The 15,809-nt window shown below is 42.3% G+C and overlaps 1 protein-coding gene across 3 annotated transcripts in view; it reads left to right on the forward strand.

The window, feature by feature from the left end:
* The window catches only part of LOC109928783 (Nance-Horan syndrome protein), a 391,487-nt gene that overhangs the window by 248,306 nt on the left and 127,372 nt on the right, over positions 1-15,809 (forward strand). Inside the window, exon 1 of one of the 3 annotated variants that reach the window (XM_048602690.1) lies at positions 2,086-2,672. The exons of the other annotated variants lie outside the window; for them this stretch is intronic. The gene's annotated coding sequence lies outside the window, so the exon portion shown is untranslated. Of the gene's footprint in view, positions 1-2,085; positions 2,673-15,809 lie in introns of those variants that run through there. 3 annotated transcript variants of the gene reach the window in all.

The raw sequence follows: 15,809 nt of genomic DNA on the forward strand, positions 1-15,809 counted from the left end.
TCTCCTTTTATACCCTTGATGACATGTCAATTTCTTATAAGAGGATTGGTCCTATGTTGCTAAAACCTTCTGATATAAATTTAATTGGTTTTTGGTATCTAAGCTGATTCAAATTGATTGGCTAAAAGCAAAACTTGTTGGCTTGATAACAAAACAAAATTGCTTCTTGGCCTCCTAACTATATGGTTGTCCGATACAAATGTTTCAATTCGAGTACTGTCTGTGTACCTGCAAATCCTCAAGCTGCTGCCCACAGACATCCTTTTTGAATCTCTAATCACAGAAAAAGCCCATCATCTTTTATGGGGACTGCATATTGCTATCTTTCCCCACCCCCAGCATTTTACAAACATCAAATTCTAACTTGCTGCCTTCCAATCCACAGGTACTCTACCCAACTTTGCAATAGTTGAACAACAGGCATCTGTACTTATGAAAACATAAATGGTTCTGAAAACAGAGAACACATCTGTGTGCCAGTTACCAATGGCTACATGGCCCACGAAAAAATCCAGATCGATTAATTTAGCATCAAATACCATGAATATCCTAAGGATTGGCATTAATGCGAATCTTAAGTGGACCAGCAATATAAATACAATGACAAGTTAGACAATGGGAATTCTACAGCTCACCACCTCTCTTCCCAAAGGCTTGTCTATGATCTTAGAAGGCACAAGTCAGAAGTATGGTCAAATATTCTCCACTTGGGTGAGTGCGACTCCAATAACACTCAGAAGCTACACACCATATATGACAAAGCAGCCCTCTTGAACGGCATCCCATCCACCACTTTGAACATCACTTTCTCCACCACTGACTTACAATGGCAGTAATGTAGACTATCCAAAAGATGCATTGCAGCAATTACTCATTGTCCCTTTCACAGTACCTTCCAAATCCAGAATAACTAGAATATTAAAATAATAAAGACAACTAACATGAGACAAATGCCATCCTGAGTAAAAGCTATATTGCTGTTCCTGAAATGTCATTTGGTCAAAGTCCTTGAACTGTATGGCATGGTAGCTCAGTGGTTAGTACCTCTGTCTCACACCACGAGGGATATGGGTTCAATTCCAAGCTCAGGCAACTACCTGTGTGGAGTTTGCACATTTTACCCATGCCTGCAAAGGTTTCTTCCAGGTAGTCCAGTTTCCTCCCACAGTCCAAAGATGTGCAGGTTGGATGGATTGGCCATGCTAAATTGTCCATTGTGCCCAGGGATGTGTTGGCGAGATGGGTTAGCCATGGAAAATGCAGGGTTACAGAGATAGGGTAGGGGGTGGTGTGTCTGGGTGGGATGCTTTTTGGAGTGTTGGTGTAGACTCAAAGGGCCAAATGGCCTGCTTACACACTGTAGGGATTCTGTGATTCTATGCCTGATACCAGTGTGGTTCTACCTACAGCACACAGCCATTCAAGGAGGCAGCTCACAACCACCTTCTTGCAACTAGTGAGAAATGGGCAATAAATGTTGGCCTACATCCTATAACTGAAGCAAAAAATATAGGACAACAGCACAGTAGGGAAAATCAGAGTGCAGTAGAGCTTAGTTGGGTCAGGTTCAGCTGCTCTTTAGCATTGATCATTGTTTTAATTAAGCTTATTAAATAGGAGCTGAGTACACTGGATAATGGGACTCGTGATGTTGAGCTGGCAAGCACACACAGTCATACTCTGAGGCTGCTTTATCTGCTAGTCAGACCAATGTGACATGGATAGGTCTGGATATGAATAGGAAGATGGTCCATGGTGCAGAGGCAATAAAAAAGCTTGCCGTTGTAGACGATTAAACAATTAAACTTACATCACTGTAAAGTAGTTGATCTTGTAAGTGGATGAACTGCTGACATACAGCAGATGTAAATGCAGAAAAGGGGGTTCTTGGCCAATTTAAGTTAATAGGGGGGAAAGAGAGAGGGTGGGGTGGATGATAGGGGAGAAAGAGAGCGGATGGGGTCGATTATTGTGTGCTGATCCTTTCCAGACTCTGTCCTAAGAGCCTTGCGTTTGAATGGGCTAGCCCCGGTGAATTAAAGAAAAAGCTCCCGCTGTGTTTGAATTCTTGTTTTGTCCCAATATCTCAGCTTCACCTCACAATGAATGGCATGCCTGCTGCTAACTGAATGAGCTGTGTGTGTGTGTGTGTGAGAGACAGAGAAAGACAGGAGGGGATGGAGGTGTTCTACGGAAGGGAGAATATGGGTACGACAAGCTCGGTTTGTGCTAAGAAGCTGTTTGCCAGAGCGTACAGGAGCCTGGTGATTCCAGCCGCCGCTTGAACGGGAACGTGTTATGCCATTTGGATCTGATGTGCTGAGGAGCAGGGAGAGAGAGAGAGGGAAAAAAAAAGCGGATTGAACCATCCCGTCAACTGAAAAGGGGGTAGCCTTGGAAACTGTTGACATGCATATCGTCTTTTTTTACCCCCAGCGCTTCTTTCACGTTCAACCCCCTCCCTCCAGCATGCATAGCTTTTCAACATCACCGGTGTGACTGAATTGCAAGCTGTTGCTGGAGGAGAAAGGCAACTGTGGTGTGAGAGCACCATTCTCCATTACATCCCGCCATGGCCCTGGGATGCTGTGTGCGGAGGAAAGCAGATAGAGGTCCACTATGCGCTTTGCCCAGCAAGCTGAGGAAACTTCGCTGAAGCTACTTTTGACTGTGTAAGTGCTTAAGAGCATGCTAATACTGTCATGTCTGCAGCATCCTCGCCTGTTTATTTGGTGCAGGGCTGAATTGCTTCAAGCTAACCTTGCTGCAAAATGCATGTTATTCTGCGGTGAAAATGCTTGATGTTCAGAGACTGAGCAGGCAAAGATTCTGGGGGGGGGGGGGAGGAATCTTACGGTTTTTGCATCAATGTGCAACTGAAATAGTGCTTTATAAAGGTCGATGCGGGACAACAAGATTTATAATGCATTGTTCTCGAAATCACACTCTCCACAGCTTTTGTGTGGATTGTCTCCCCCGAGTTTTGATGTTAGATGCCTGCTACCTTTAGCAATGTATTTTACAATAAATCTTGTATTTGCCTACGATATTATAGTATAAGGCTTTCATCCGCGGGCGCCTCTCCAGTTTGCATTTTCCAATGAAAGCAGTAATTTCTCTCGATCATGGTTTCAATAATGTTCTTTACAACGGATTATAAAGGATTATTTGGCTGTTTGGGGTGGGTGGGGGGGAAGTGAAGCAAATAATGAAAGCCTGAAGCTGGGAGTTCAATTATGCACATTTAGCCAAAAAAAAGGCCACAATAAAAACAACCTGTACAATTGAGTAGACTTGGTCTCCATCTCTACATATTGTAGCTTTCCTTGCTTGTGTTGAATCTGCTGTGCATCCACACTGGTACCAATGCCTTTTGCTTTCCATCTGGTAAGAAATGACCTGAAATCCGGCTGAGGCAAGCCCGAACTATTATGCAGAAAGGGGAGGGAGAAGACGTGTCGGCACTAGCAATGCTCAAAACTAAATTAAAGGCCAATGATTTCTCCACGCCCACCCCTGCTGCACCCATTGCTCTAACAACGCTCTCGCTTGTTCAGGTACAGGCTGCGCCCAGGGACCGGGTGGAAGTGACTGTTAGAATGATGAGAATTGCTGACCCAGATTGGACCAAAATCCGTCCACTTTCCCCTCGACCATTCATAATGGAGTTGCTGACAATTCACAGCAATAGGTGGCACGGTGGTTAGCACTGCTGCCTCACAGCGCCAGGGACCTGGATTCAATTCCAGCCTTGGGTGACTGCCCGTTTGGAGTTTGTACGTTCTCTCTGAGGGTCCCCACTGGGTGCTCTGCTTTCCTTCCATAGTCCAAAGATGTGCAGGTTGGGCACATTGGCCATGCTAAATTGCCCCTTGTATCCAGGGATGTGCAGGCTAGGTGGGTTAGCCATGGGTAAATGCAGGGTTACAGCAATAGGATATGGGTTGTGTCTGGGTGGGATGATCTTTGGAGGCTTGGTGGAGACTTGCTCCTGCACTTTAGGGATTGTATGATTCTAACTGACCTCTACTGCCAAATCAACCGCCTACCCAGGTATGATGCTGGTGCTGGTGAGCCATTGATACAAAGCTGCCTTTTCACCCAAGTTTGCTACACTTCCTAAATGTCATTCTCCACATGTGAGTTTACACAATGAGACTCAGTCGGCAGTTTGACCACATAGGGCATCGCAAATCCCTTCTCAATTAAAAACCGAAAGAACTGTGGATGCTGTAAATCAAGAATAAAAGTAGAAGTTGCTGGAAAAGCTCAGCAGGTCTGGCAGCACCTGTGAAGCAAATGTGTTCTCACAAAAAATGTACACTTTCCAGTTGGGGGGGGGGGGGGGGGGGAGGTTAATGGTCAATGGTGTAAAGTTGAAAATTGGACCCACAGTGGATTTTCCTGTCTGTTCCCAGTTACAGGGAGATTGAGGTCAATTACAAGGGCCCAGCTTTTGCTTTGATTGAAATAGCGACCTCAGCATTGAGTGTGAAGTGAAACAGGTCAATCCTATGCTCCATGGTGCATTTACCTACTAAGTTATTAAGGGACAGTCTTTTCCTTTTGGAAGCAGATTGAGTTGATGGATCGCAACATTAAAGTGTCACATTGAGAGTTGTTGAAAGTAACCGAGATGCAGAGCTTTGCACTGTTTCACATCTCTGTTATGCAGGTTTTAGCTGAACTGAGATATTTTGAAGTGCATGTATAACTATCTGCTTCAAGGGGTCACCTTGAACCGGGCTCTAATGGTGACGTGAGTAACCAATACTGGCTATGAACAGCTCATTTGATATGGGACAAACATCAGCATACTTCTGTCTGGAGAAGATGATGAACCTGCAGCAAATGAAATGCATTGGGAATGGGGTTTCTTCACATTCTGCCAATGGGAGGATCTTTCTTGTTCCTTGAGAAGCTGGTTCTGCCACAGTGTCTAATGTTGGACTAGTGAGCTGGTGTCAGTGTGGGTGACTGCTGCCAAACCGCTGTAGCCCCTGATGGGCATGGCAGTGCCCACCAGCTCAGAGGCGATGTTGCCATTTCCCTGTGCCATCCGGTGTCCTCCAGGGCTGAGAATCAATGGTTCGGGCCTTCACCTCCGGCTTCCTGGAATCGGAGCTTTGGGCATCCTGCTGGTTGTCAGCCTCTGGCTAGCTCACCATCCAGAAAATCCTTGGATACACAATTGCCTTCCATCCTGGGAATGTGTCGGAGCCCCTGAACTCTTCCCGTGCTCAATAAGTTCCGACTGACTTGGGGATGAGCTGCTACATTCGTGTGTTGTCCTCCATGAAAGGCCCAGAACATGTCACAGCAGCGAAGCTGAAAGTTGCTCAGCCTCCATTCTGTGATAGCTCCCAGCCGTCTGTGTTTCACAGTCAGGGATCAAGATGCTGAGAACGTACAAACAAGTAACAAGAGTGGGCAACTCAGCCCTTCAAGCCTGTCCTGCAATGCAATAAGATTGTGGCTAATCTGATTTTAACCTCAACTTTACATTTCTACATATCCTCCGATAATTTTTCATTCCTTCAGTAGTCAAGAATCTATCTACCTCTGCCTTGAAAATATTTAAAGATCCTGCGTCCACTGCCTTTTGAGGAAGGGAATTGCAAAGACACACACCCTCTGTGTGGGAAAAAATGTTTCCTCACCTCTGTGTCAAATGGGTGCCCCCTTATTTTTAGACTATGACCTTTAGCTCTAGATTCTCCCACAAGAAAAAACATGTTTCTCAACCCGCCTCGTCAAGCCCCCTCTGGATTTTATCTGTTTCAATTTAGCCACCTCTGACTATTCTAAGCTCCCAAGGATACAGCCCTAACCTGTCTAGACTGTCATCATAACGCAATCTGCTCATTCCAATTATTAGTCTAGTAAATCTTCTCTGAACTGCTTCCAATGCTTTAATATTTATTTATGAGTACAATAACCAGTACTGTACACTGTACACCAGATGTGATCTCACCAATGCCCTGTATAACTGAAGCATAACATAGGGAAGTTATGCAGGTTAGGGCTGCATTCAGTTCCCCTCACAATAAAACATAACACTGTATTAGCTTTCCTGATTACTTGCTGTACCTGCACACTAACTTCCTGTGATCGATGCATGACAATGCCCAGATTTCCCTGCATCTTAAAGCTCTGCAACCTCTCACTGTTTAGATATATGTGTTTTTATTATTTTTGCCAAAATGGACAAGTTTGCACTTTTCCCACATTATACTCCATTTTCCAGATCTTTGCCAACTCCTTTAACCTAGCTATATCCCTTTGTAGGCTCCTTAGATCCTCTTCCCAACAAAGAGAACATCAGCGTCATAAACCAGCTTCTTGCTCCTCGGAGTCAGCTTGATGTTAGTCCATGCACATTGCATGAGTCAGCAAAAGATGGTAGCTGTTTCCCTATAAATGTATAGAGGTCCTACATAAAGGGACAGACTGTCTGTCAACTTACAGAATTTGCAAACCACTGCCAGTGTGATGTTAATTAGTGTGATGTTTGTCAGTACGATCGATAGCCTAGTCAACTTCCCTGATGAATGTCAAAAATATATTGATACAATCATGATTTCCCCTCACTGTAATGTCTCTTTGCATGCAAACAGCCACAGTGAAAGAGGACATAATTTTTTTACCTATAAATGGCTAATTCAAAAGGATGATATCCTGGGAGGAAGTTGATTAATGACTCAATATCTGCAACATAAAAGTGCTGTGAAAGCTACACATTTTAATATCACTCACTTTAGCCATATGACCAAGCCATGATAGTAAGATTGAAATCTGGAAATATGGATGCTCAGAGCTAGCCGAAAGATCATTGAAAAAAATGTGAATATTGTGAAATGGAACTCGGATTCTAATAAGCTTCTTTTATAAATCAAAAATTAATTCATAAGACTAATATGGTTTGGCAATGTTTTGTTTTTGTCTCATCTTAATCCTTGCAAATAAATTTGATTCATTGTTTAGCCTGACAAGCGTAGTCTAACAGTGCAATATTTTCTCACCCTTTTGGAAAGGTTAGGATTGTATGATGATGATCAGCCCACGTGGGATTCTTGGGTGAAATCCACAGATAAAAATGTAATTACTAAGACCACAGTGCAAAAGTTTGCCTGTGGAAGTTTCTTTCTGTCTCCTCATCATTATTTATTAAAACTAATAGTCAGCATTAGGACAAACCCAAGTTGGAAAATAGTTTTTGAATGTGTCTCACGCTGTCCAACAACAACCTTTACTTGTTTAGCACCCTTATTATGATCAAATAAAGTCTAAGGCACCTTCACAGAAGCAATATGAAGGAAAATGTGACACTGAGGCGCAGAGATATTAAGGTAGATGGCCAAAAGATGAAAAAGCTATACATAAGGCACGTCTGAAAAGGGGAGAGAGAGGCAGGGAGGTTTGGGAAGACAGAAGGCAAATAAAGGTGTAGCTGCAAACAGTGGAGTGATTAAAATCAGGAATGTTCAAGAGGCCTGAAATAAGTGATTAGATAATTACCGAGAATTATGTGGAAGGAAATGGAGAACACAAGAAAATAAGAAATAGGAGCTGGAATAGCCCATTCAACCTTTCAAGCCGGCTCCGCCATTTAATGGGATCATGACTGATCTACTTCAACGCCATTTCTCTGCACTGTCCCCATATCCTTTGATGTTTTTAATAAGTGGAAATAAGCCTTGAACATACTCAATGACAAAGCCTTCACAACCATCAGGAGAGGTGAATTCCAGAAGACTCGCCACCCTCTTTCTCCTCAACTCAGTCTTAAATGCCTAACCTTTATTTTTGAGACTGTGTTGACTGGTTCTAGATGTCCCCCAGCTAATGGAAATATTCTTCCTGCATCAACCTGGTTGAGCCCTGTGAGAATTGTGTATGTTTGCATGAGATCACCTCTCATTCTTCTGAACTCCAAAAAATGTAGGGACAGTCTATTTAAGCTTTCCTCATACAATAATCCCTCCAAAACAGGAGTTACTTTGGTGAACCTTCATTGTACTCCCTCGATGGCAAGTATGTCTTACTTAGGTAAAAGTCTGAAAATTGCACACAATACATCTGCGTGTGGCCACATCAAGACTTTGTATTCAAAATCTTTTGGTAACCAAGATTGCCGTACTATTTGCTTCCATAGTTGCTTGCTGTACAGACATGTTAACCTCCATTGAATCATAAACAAGAATACCAAGGTCCCTTTGAAGTTCAACATTTCCCAGCCTCTCACTGTTTAAGAAATACTCTGTGGGTGGAATCCTATAGGGGCCTGAGCGATATGGACTCGGGTGAGATTTGTGGCAGAATCACTTGAGAAATCCAACAAGGCTGACCTGGATGTTGCGAGCAACTCACTGCATCTGGTTAACATTGTTCTGGGTGTCGAAGTGAGATTCTCATTAGGTAGTGGCATGATGCCTGATAAGGTAGGGAGGGACTATTGCCTGTTGATGACCTTATTTTCTGTGCATTTTGCATCATTAAAATGCAGCTTCCTGTCCTACCATCAGCTGTGAACCAAGAGATTCTCAATGTGGAAGTCAGAGAGGGCACTAGGAGACATCAGCTCGCAGCGTGCTCCAAAGCAACTCCATGGTAGACACTGGGCACCAACCTCTTAGGGCACACATCCATGGGCACTGGCCACACACACGCACATCCACAGATATTGGCATCTGATATGTGCCAGCGACAACGAACCTTCATGGCACATCTCTGATCTACTTACAGTGTGCTTTTGCAATTCAATGTTGCACTTTGGGATGAAATGGCTACTATAATTGTAATGCTGCAGCTGACTGTCAGACAGTTCACAACCCATCTTGTCTCTTTCTGCCCTATTATGGAACTTTATCAACAAACACATTGAATTGGACCCGATATACAAACCACTGAGAAACAGAACCGGAAGTGATGCCAACCACCCCAGCAAACCGAGGCATAAAAATAACAAGCGAGGCATATAAATAACACCAACGCTTCACCGGAGGTGCACAGATGATGGTACCTAGCAGGGTGACAAAACGTCTGCAATCAAACACACCGGCTTGGTGAGCAAGTCTACGCCCTCTAATACAACTAGTTAGCATGTAGGTATACCAAGCAATTAGAAAAGCAAATGACATTTTGCCTTTACTTCAAGGGATTGAAGTAAAAGAATAAAAAGGTTTTGTTAGAATTTCTTTCCTGTGTGTAGCTTTAGCCATCATATTTAAGGAAGGGTACATTTCCATTGGAGAGGGTACAGTGAAGGTTCACGAGATTAGTCCCTGAGATATGATGTGAGGGAATCCAATGATGTCAGGCTGGATAAATCTGGTTTCTATTCCCTGGAGTTGAGAAGAATAAGTGGTGATCTCATTAAAACATTGAAGATTAAGAAGGGGTTTATTGGGGTTAAAAGACATCTTTTCTCCCTGGCTGCGTAATCTAGGATAAGGGGACATCATTTCAGAATAAGGAGTCATGATGAAGAGATATTTATTCACTTAAGGTTTCTGAATGTTTGGAATTCTCTACTTCCACAAGGTTTTAAGGCTGACAAGTTCAGAGTTTTGGCTTTTCAGGGATTGAGGGATATGAGGAGTGGACAGGAAAGTGAAGTCTAAGCCAAGATTAGTTGCGATGATAATGAATGATGGAGCAGATTGGCTGTATAGTCTAATCTTACTCCTAACTTGTATGTTCTTATGTTGTTACGTAAGAGACTGGAAAAACAGCTTTCAATCCAACGCTGATCATAATGGTCGAGGATGTGATAAAGGTCAAAGATTGTTGTGTAATTATTAATTCAAGCACGTTAGTGTTTGTTCAGAGACTTCTAATCCAATTTACCCATGTTGAAAACTACCATTTTCTTTCTCTAACACACTTTATAGAAGTCTTACTGTGACTTGGCTCACCCAGTGTACACAGCAGTCTGGATAAAACCCTCTGAAAATCTTTTCTGGAATTTATTGGTGCTTTTTGCTTGCTTTAATGGATATGGTGTTAATTCAAAATTGCCTTTGGAGCTACTTGCTAAGATTTAGTACAGTGCAGATTAATGGGGCATAGAATCGATAGCATTTCACCGTTACTTTCCAACAATGAGATCAACTCAGTGACAGTCAAATGCGACGACACTTTTTTTTAACAAGTTTCACTGCTGAGAGTTTCTTTTCTAAATGTATTGAATAGCTTTTTAAATAATGCATCTTATAACAAATCAAAAGAAACAGCAATTCGGAATATTATTCTTGTGAGAACTGTAATATACAAGGGAATGATCCTGTACCACAGGAGCGGAACAGAAGATTAGTGATTTTATGTGAAGGATAATTCTCTTATTGCATTGCAATTATTTATAGAGGAGTTCTTTTTGCCTGCATTACATGAGGGAGTGGAATTGTTTGTGTGTTATGACAGTTGACTTTAGTTGTTGTGTCATAACTACATCTGTGGGTTGTGCTAACCACAGCACAGTTGTTCTTTTTCTCCTACAGTTGTACAATTTTATGAGGCACTTAAAAACAATCTATATGAAAAAATGATCAGCATTTTCTAGTTCTGTGTGACAGCCAAGATGTTGACTCACCCATCGTGGTGACGTCTAGAATCTAGGTGAATACCTGGATTTGCTAAGAAAATGAATGGCCAGGCAGTGAAGTGGAGATGTGCATGTGATCCATATGTAAAGGAGAAACTGAGAAAAGACTGAAGAATCGCAATAAGAGACATGAAGAATGATGCTCTGTGTGGAAATTGAGTGGCAGGAAGGAGAGGCAAAGGCAGCAGAGACCCTGCTTAAAATCATTGTCAGCTGCATGTTAAGAGTCACAGATGGAGAGAATCAGACAGAGATGAAACTGGTTTTCAGACTTGAAGAAAATGGAAGTACTTGTGTGGGAACCCATAAATGTCCTGGTTTACTGAAATTTCTCAATGCTGTGGATACAGGAATTAGGACTGAAAGAAGAAAGATGGAGCTAAAATGAGAAAAATAAACTTGCATCTTGTTTTGGGCATTTCTGTTGTACAGTGTTGTAACGTTAATACTTTGTATTTACATGGAGTCACTGCAATGTCAACTGAAGGTCAGTGTTGTGTGTGAGAGAGACACAGAACATGTTGTTCCAGTTCTGAAACAGCACACTTTCATAATCCTGCCCTCTTGATATGAAGTCTCAATGGCAAGTTGACAAACTGGCGACGGAGCTATGTTATCACGGGGCCAATTCTGCAAGCAAAGCTCCCATCTATTGAGGCTCCATGTCAGGACTGAAGTGTCACAAAGTTAGCCATTTCTGTGTTCTAATTAAAAAGAATACTATCAAAGCTGATGCCAGCAGATTATCATCATATAAATACAACAAGTGTAGGAACTAAGTAATGGATTAGATCTTGCTGGAGTCTCACACACCTTTCAAATTTAGGTTAAGAAAATCCATTCCTTAGAAGTTTCTGGAAATCTAGAATGTTAACAGAGAATCTGGGTTCTTACTTCCTCTCACTGGCTCTTTTTTGCTCTCTCTCTTAATCCAATTTTTCCCAACATTATTTCTCTCCTTCCCGATTTGATTTCTAATGCATCCTAAATTTTTCCCTTCTCGGTCCTTCCTCTGTTTATTTCTCAATCTTTAAACCTTACTTCTAATTCCTTCTGCGCTGTAACAATTCTGTGAAAAGCATTTTGGAGCCAGAGGAAGACCAAAGAAGTGAAATTGTAAATTTCTTTTTGGCCTTCCTTGGAGATGAGGAGGAATGTGAGGCTTCCCTTGCCCTAGTCCTTCCACCTCCCAAAATGCACCAGAAACCTGACTTATTCAAGGCCATGCTAAATTGCTCATAGTGTCCAGGAATGTGTTGGTTAGGTGGGTTAGCCATGGGAAATGCAAGGATACAGGGATAAGGTAGGGGCATGGGTCTGGGTGGGATACTCTTCAGAGGGTCGGTGTGGACTCGATGGGCCAAAGAGCCTACTTCCACACTGTAGGGATTCTTTGATTCTAAGAGGCTAAGGACGATTCCAATGGTCATGACCAATAGCCTCCTGACACATTACATTGTAGTCTCATCCACTTGCCCACTGTACTGCAGTATCAAGTGGTCACCTGAGCACCATCAAGCAGATGAAGCCTGGCAATTCAAATTGTCAAGGCCACGTGGTGACCTCTCCTTCTTCTGTAGGTTTAGTCTCTTGCTGGGGGACAGTTACACAGATTTTGTCTCTCACCCGCACACGCACATGGTCATTCTTCTTGGGTCACCCTAGATACCAACCAGGAATTTCTGATGAAAGGTATTTGTCCAGCATTATAATGGAAATTTTAAATCAATTGACTGTCTAACCAATGCATGCGAGACAGCTTCAGGCTTATCAGAAAACTCAATTTATTAAACCCGAATTGAGGTGGAAAGATAGACATAATTTGGATCGTTCGATTATTGCAGTTCTTTCAGAATAACTAGATTCCAGCTTCCATCCTAATGGCTGCACTTGAAGCCACTTGAAGTAAATTTGTTTAATGGGCTTGTTCCAGATTTTCAAGCTTTTCCTCTCAGAATCAGTTTGTATGTGGTTGCAAATTGTACATAATGAGCATATGTGCTTTGACAGTTTGGAATTGCAAAAATCTCCTCCCAGGTCCAAATGTTTCCTGAGACAGTCAGCATAGCACATAACATGGCCAAAGGAAATTGAAGTGCTGCTTAGTGTATATGAGATATTCCATAATTAATCCCCAGAGAATATGTTCTGGCATTTTCATTCATTTCAGAAACAGGCTCAGCATTTGCCCTGCTTAACACAGGACAAATTCAGCGGAGGGAATCTGAAATAGGCTTTAGGCAATTGATTTCCATATATAAAGGGCGTAACATCTGCTACCATGTGAGTCAGTGGACCTACAACAAAACAGTCAATCCAACATGTCTCTGAATGTCTTTCAGGTGTCCTGGATTCAGGGTATTGCTTCACAAGTTGCCCTTTCCCCACCCAGAATGGTCCAGTTTCTCGTTATGCATTTCCAATAAAGTATTCCCATCATCACCATTCTGTAAGAAATTAACTTCTCCCTTTTTTACCTTCTCAAAACTTAAATAAGTTGTTTATGAGCTCATTTTGAATCATTTGACCTGAACCCACAATACTTGCATCAATGTACAAGCGGCATTAAACCACATCAGTGAGTCACTCATGGTTCGTAGCTATTTGAACCCTGTCTTATGCCTCATAGCTTTCATTGTGTGTAAATTGCAAATTGTGGTTAATTTTCTTTGCAATTCTTTTTTATTATATTGTGTTGCCAGTATAAAATTGCTAATTGTTGAATACAATGATGTGTGATGTTGAACTTAGACTATTACCAATTGCTGTGCTTCAGATTGCAGGCAAATTCACTTCATTGTGTAGCAGTGCAATAACCTCCTACTCAGGCCAATGGTTAAAATAGCACTAAGGCTCAAATCATGAATTGGATATTTAAAGGGTTCTTGCTGTGATCGGTGTGTGTTCTTCCTGGCTGTGTAGAAGCGAAGGTTAAAGTTAAAGATTGCAGCACTTGGCAAGGCAGAGTGGAGGGGAAAATTTTATCATTTAGAAATTCTGGTATTCTGATGTATGATGGTAATTCAGAGACCGTTCTGGTGTTTGAATTTCAGTTTGAAAGATAAGGCTGACAGTGTTGAAGTGGCTGGCAGACTGAGGTTATGAGATGTCTTGAAAGAGGCAGTCTCCTTCTATTAGATCTGTTAATGGAAGCACAATGCAAACTGGATGAATCAGGCATAGACGCCAATCACAAATCTGCAGATTATAAATCACAAATACGAATCATCTCAATATTAATCAAAGAGTGTAATGTGCTGCCCTCCAGACATTTTGTGCCCATCTAATACATGATTGCTCAATTATGTTGGCAATGACAGCGGCCTGTTACTAGGCCAGGAGTAACCATGCCAACCAGCAAACTGTAAGACTGCCACTTTGTGGCCCTTTTGGTATTTTTGGAACATTTTCCATCACATAATATCCTGGCATTTGTCAGCACCTTCTAATCAGTTGTCCATGCAAGATGTGACCAGTTTTTAAGTTTATTTTAAAAAATAACATCCTTGATAGTACAAGTTCTTTGGGGTGTGTATGTGCATATGAGTGATGGAGAAAATGAGAAGAATTGCAGTGCCCTAAAGAGTGACTGATAGCCCACGACTTTGAAAAGAAAAGCAACAATAGACAATTGGTTTTGCTTTCTGGAATGAATTAAAAGGCCAGTTAAAATGGCTGAATTCTGTTCTCCCATTGATGTGACCAAATAGCTCTCCAGTGACTGAGCTCCAGATGCTTTGTTACTTGTGTGAAACAGTATCATAACTCAGTCATGGTTGTGGTAATCTTGAATTACGAGTCTTTTACACTCATGAACGAGCAGCAGTAAGTCACTGTCACCAGTGAGAAATCCCTGATATTATTCACTGTATTCACTGGCAACGCCAAGCCTTTTCCGTTAGCAGCCGTTGACATCACTGTATTAACTTGCTAAGCCCCGATTATAAAACAGGCATTTATTATTGAATAATGGAGGAACAGCTCTCTGTCTCTCACTGAGATGCGTTAGAAATAATGTCACACAGCTCAGGATCGTGGTCATTCATTTATATGGAACTCTTTTTCAGTAAATCTTGCTGATTCACTTTACCAGCTTTTGGCCTTTGATTCCTCAGGAGGCTCTAACTCATTTTCAGGGAGGTACTGGAGCTGAGGTGACACTTATGGTTGGGGTGAGTGTAATAAGTGAAGCAGGGATTATAAATCTGCCTCCCCCACCCAGAGAGATTGGAAGGGAGGGAGTTGGCCTGTGGTTGGGGCTGAGGTATATTTGAAAATCAGTTTTCAGCACCAACCCATGTTCCTGAGTGCCATGGCATTAGTGACAGTGATTCAGGTCTTCAGGTAGGCAGTTATGGTTGCAATATAGTTACTGTACAAACATTGTAGCCTGGTGTTGTCACAGGGACATATCAGTAACTTTATGTCAGCAGGAGAACTGCACTGTTTGTGTAGGTCCAGCAGAAGCATGACTGCAGGCATTGACCAACCAGAAGGGCCAATGTCATATTTGTTCATTAATTTTGTTGCTTTATGAGCACCTAATGGATATTGAGGAGACACCAAGCATCAGACTTTTCCCTCCACCGTCACCTCTACAGCTCTCCCCATACTGAGTGCCAGTGTCCCACCAGGCAGGTTGTGGATCCTATGCAAATGCAAACAAGGGGCCCAGTACTTTCCTGGCAAAGGTCGTGGATGACTCATGTTATGTCTTTATTGGGGAGGGGGAGAGGGGCAGTGATTTAATGACACGAGATATGAATATACTGTCCACCATGTTGGTGAACACAGTGCCAAGTGTGTCATTAGCTTCTCTCAGCTGACTTACTGGGAGTGATGGTGCAATTGGCTCCAAGACTATAGCCTTGGAGAATAACATTCAAAAAGAGTTCTTATGTCTATTATCCTGGACGTCTACAAACATCAAGTGAGGGCTGAGGCCCCTGACCTTTGACACCCACTGCCTGAGGTCAGGCACCTTGGGTGAAGAGGTAAAACATATTGATCTCACTCCGTGCTCAAAATAACGTTGCAGTGTCTGAGGAATGGGGAGGCCTTGTCAAACTAAGCTGTCTTTCTTTCTTTCCTTTAAAGTTCTTACAATGCTACTTTCAAGCTCTTGAAAATTGCATGTAATTATGAGCACAAATTAAACTCCTCGGCTATATTCCAGTACTTGTCAGGGAAAGGCCTTCATTTCGGA

This window comes from Rhincodon typus, chromosome 11 (assembly GCF_021869965.1).
Source record: "Rhincodon typus isolate 14 chromosome 11, sRhiTyp1.1, whole genome shotgun sequence".
Lineage (NCBI taxonomy): Eukaryota > Metazoa > Chordata > Chondrichthyes > Orectolobiformes > Rhincodontidae > Rhincodon > Rhincodon typus.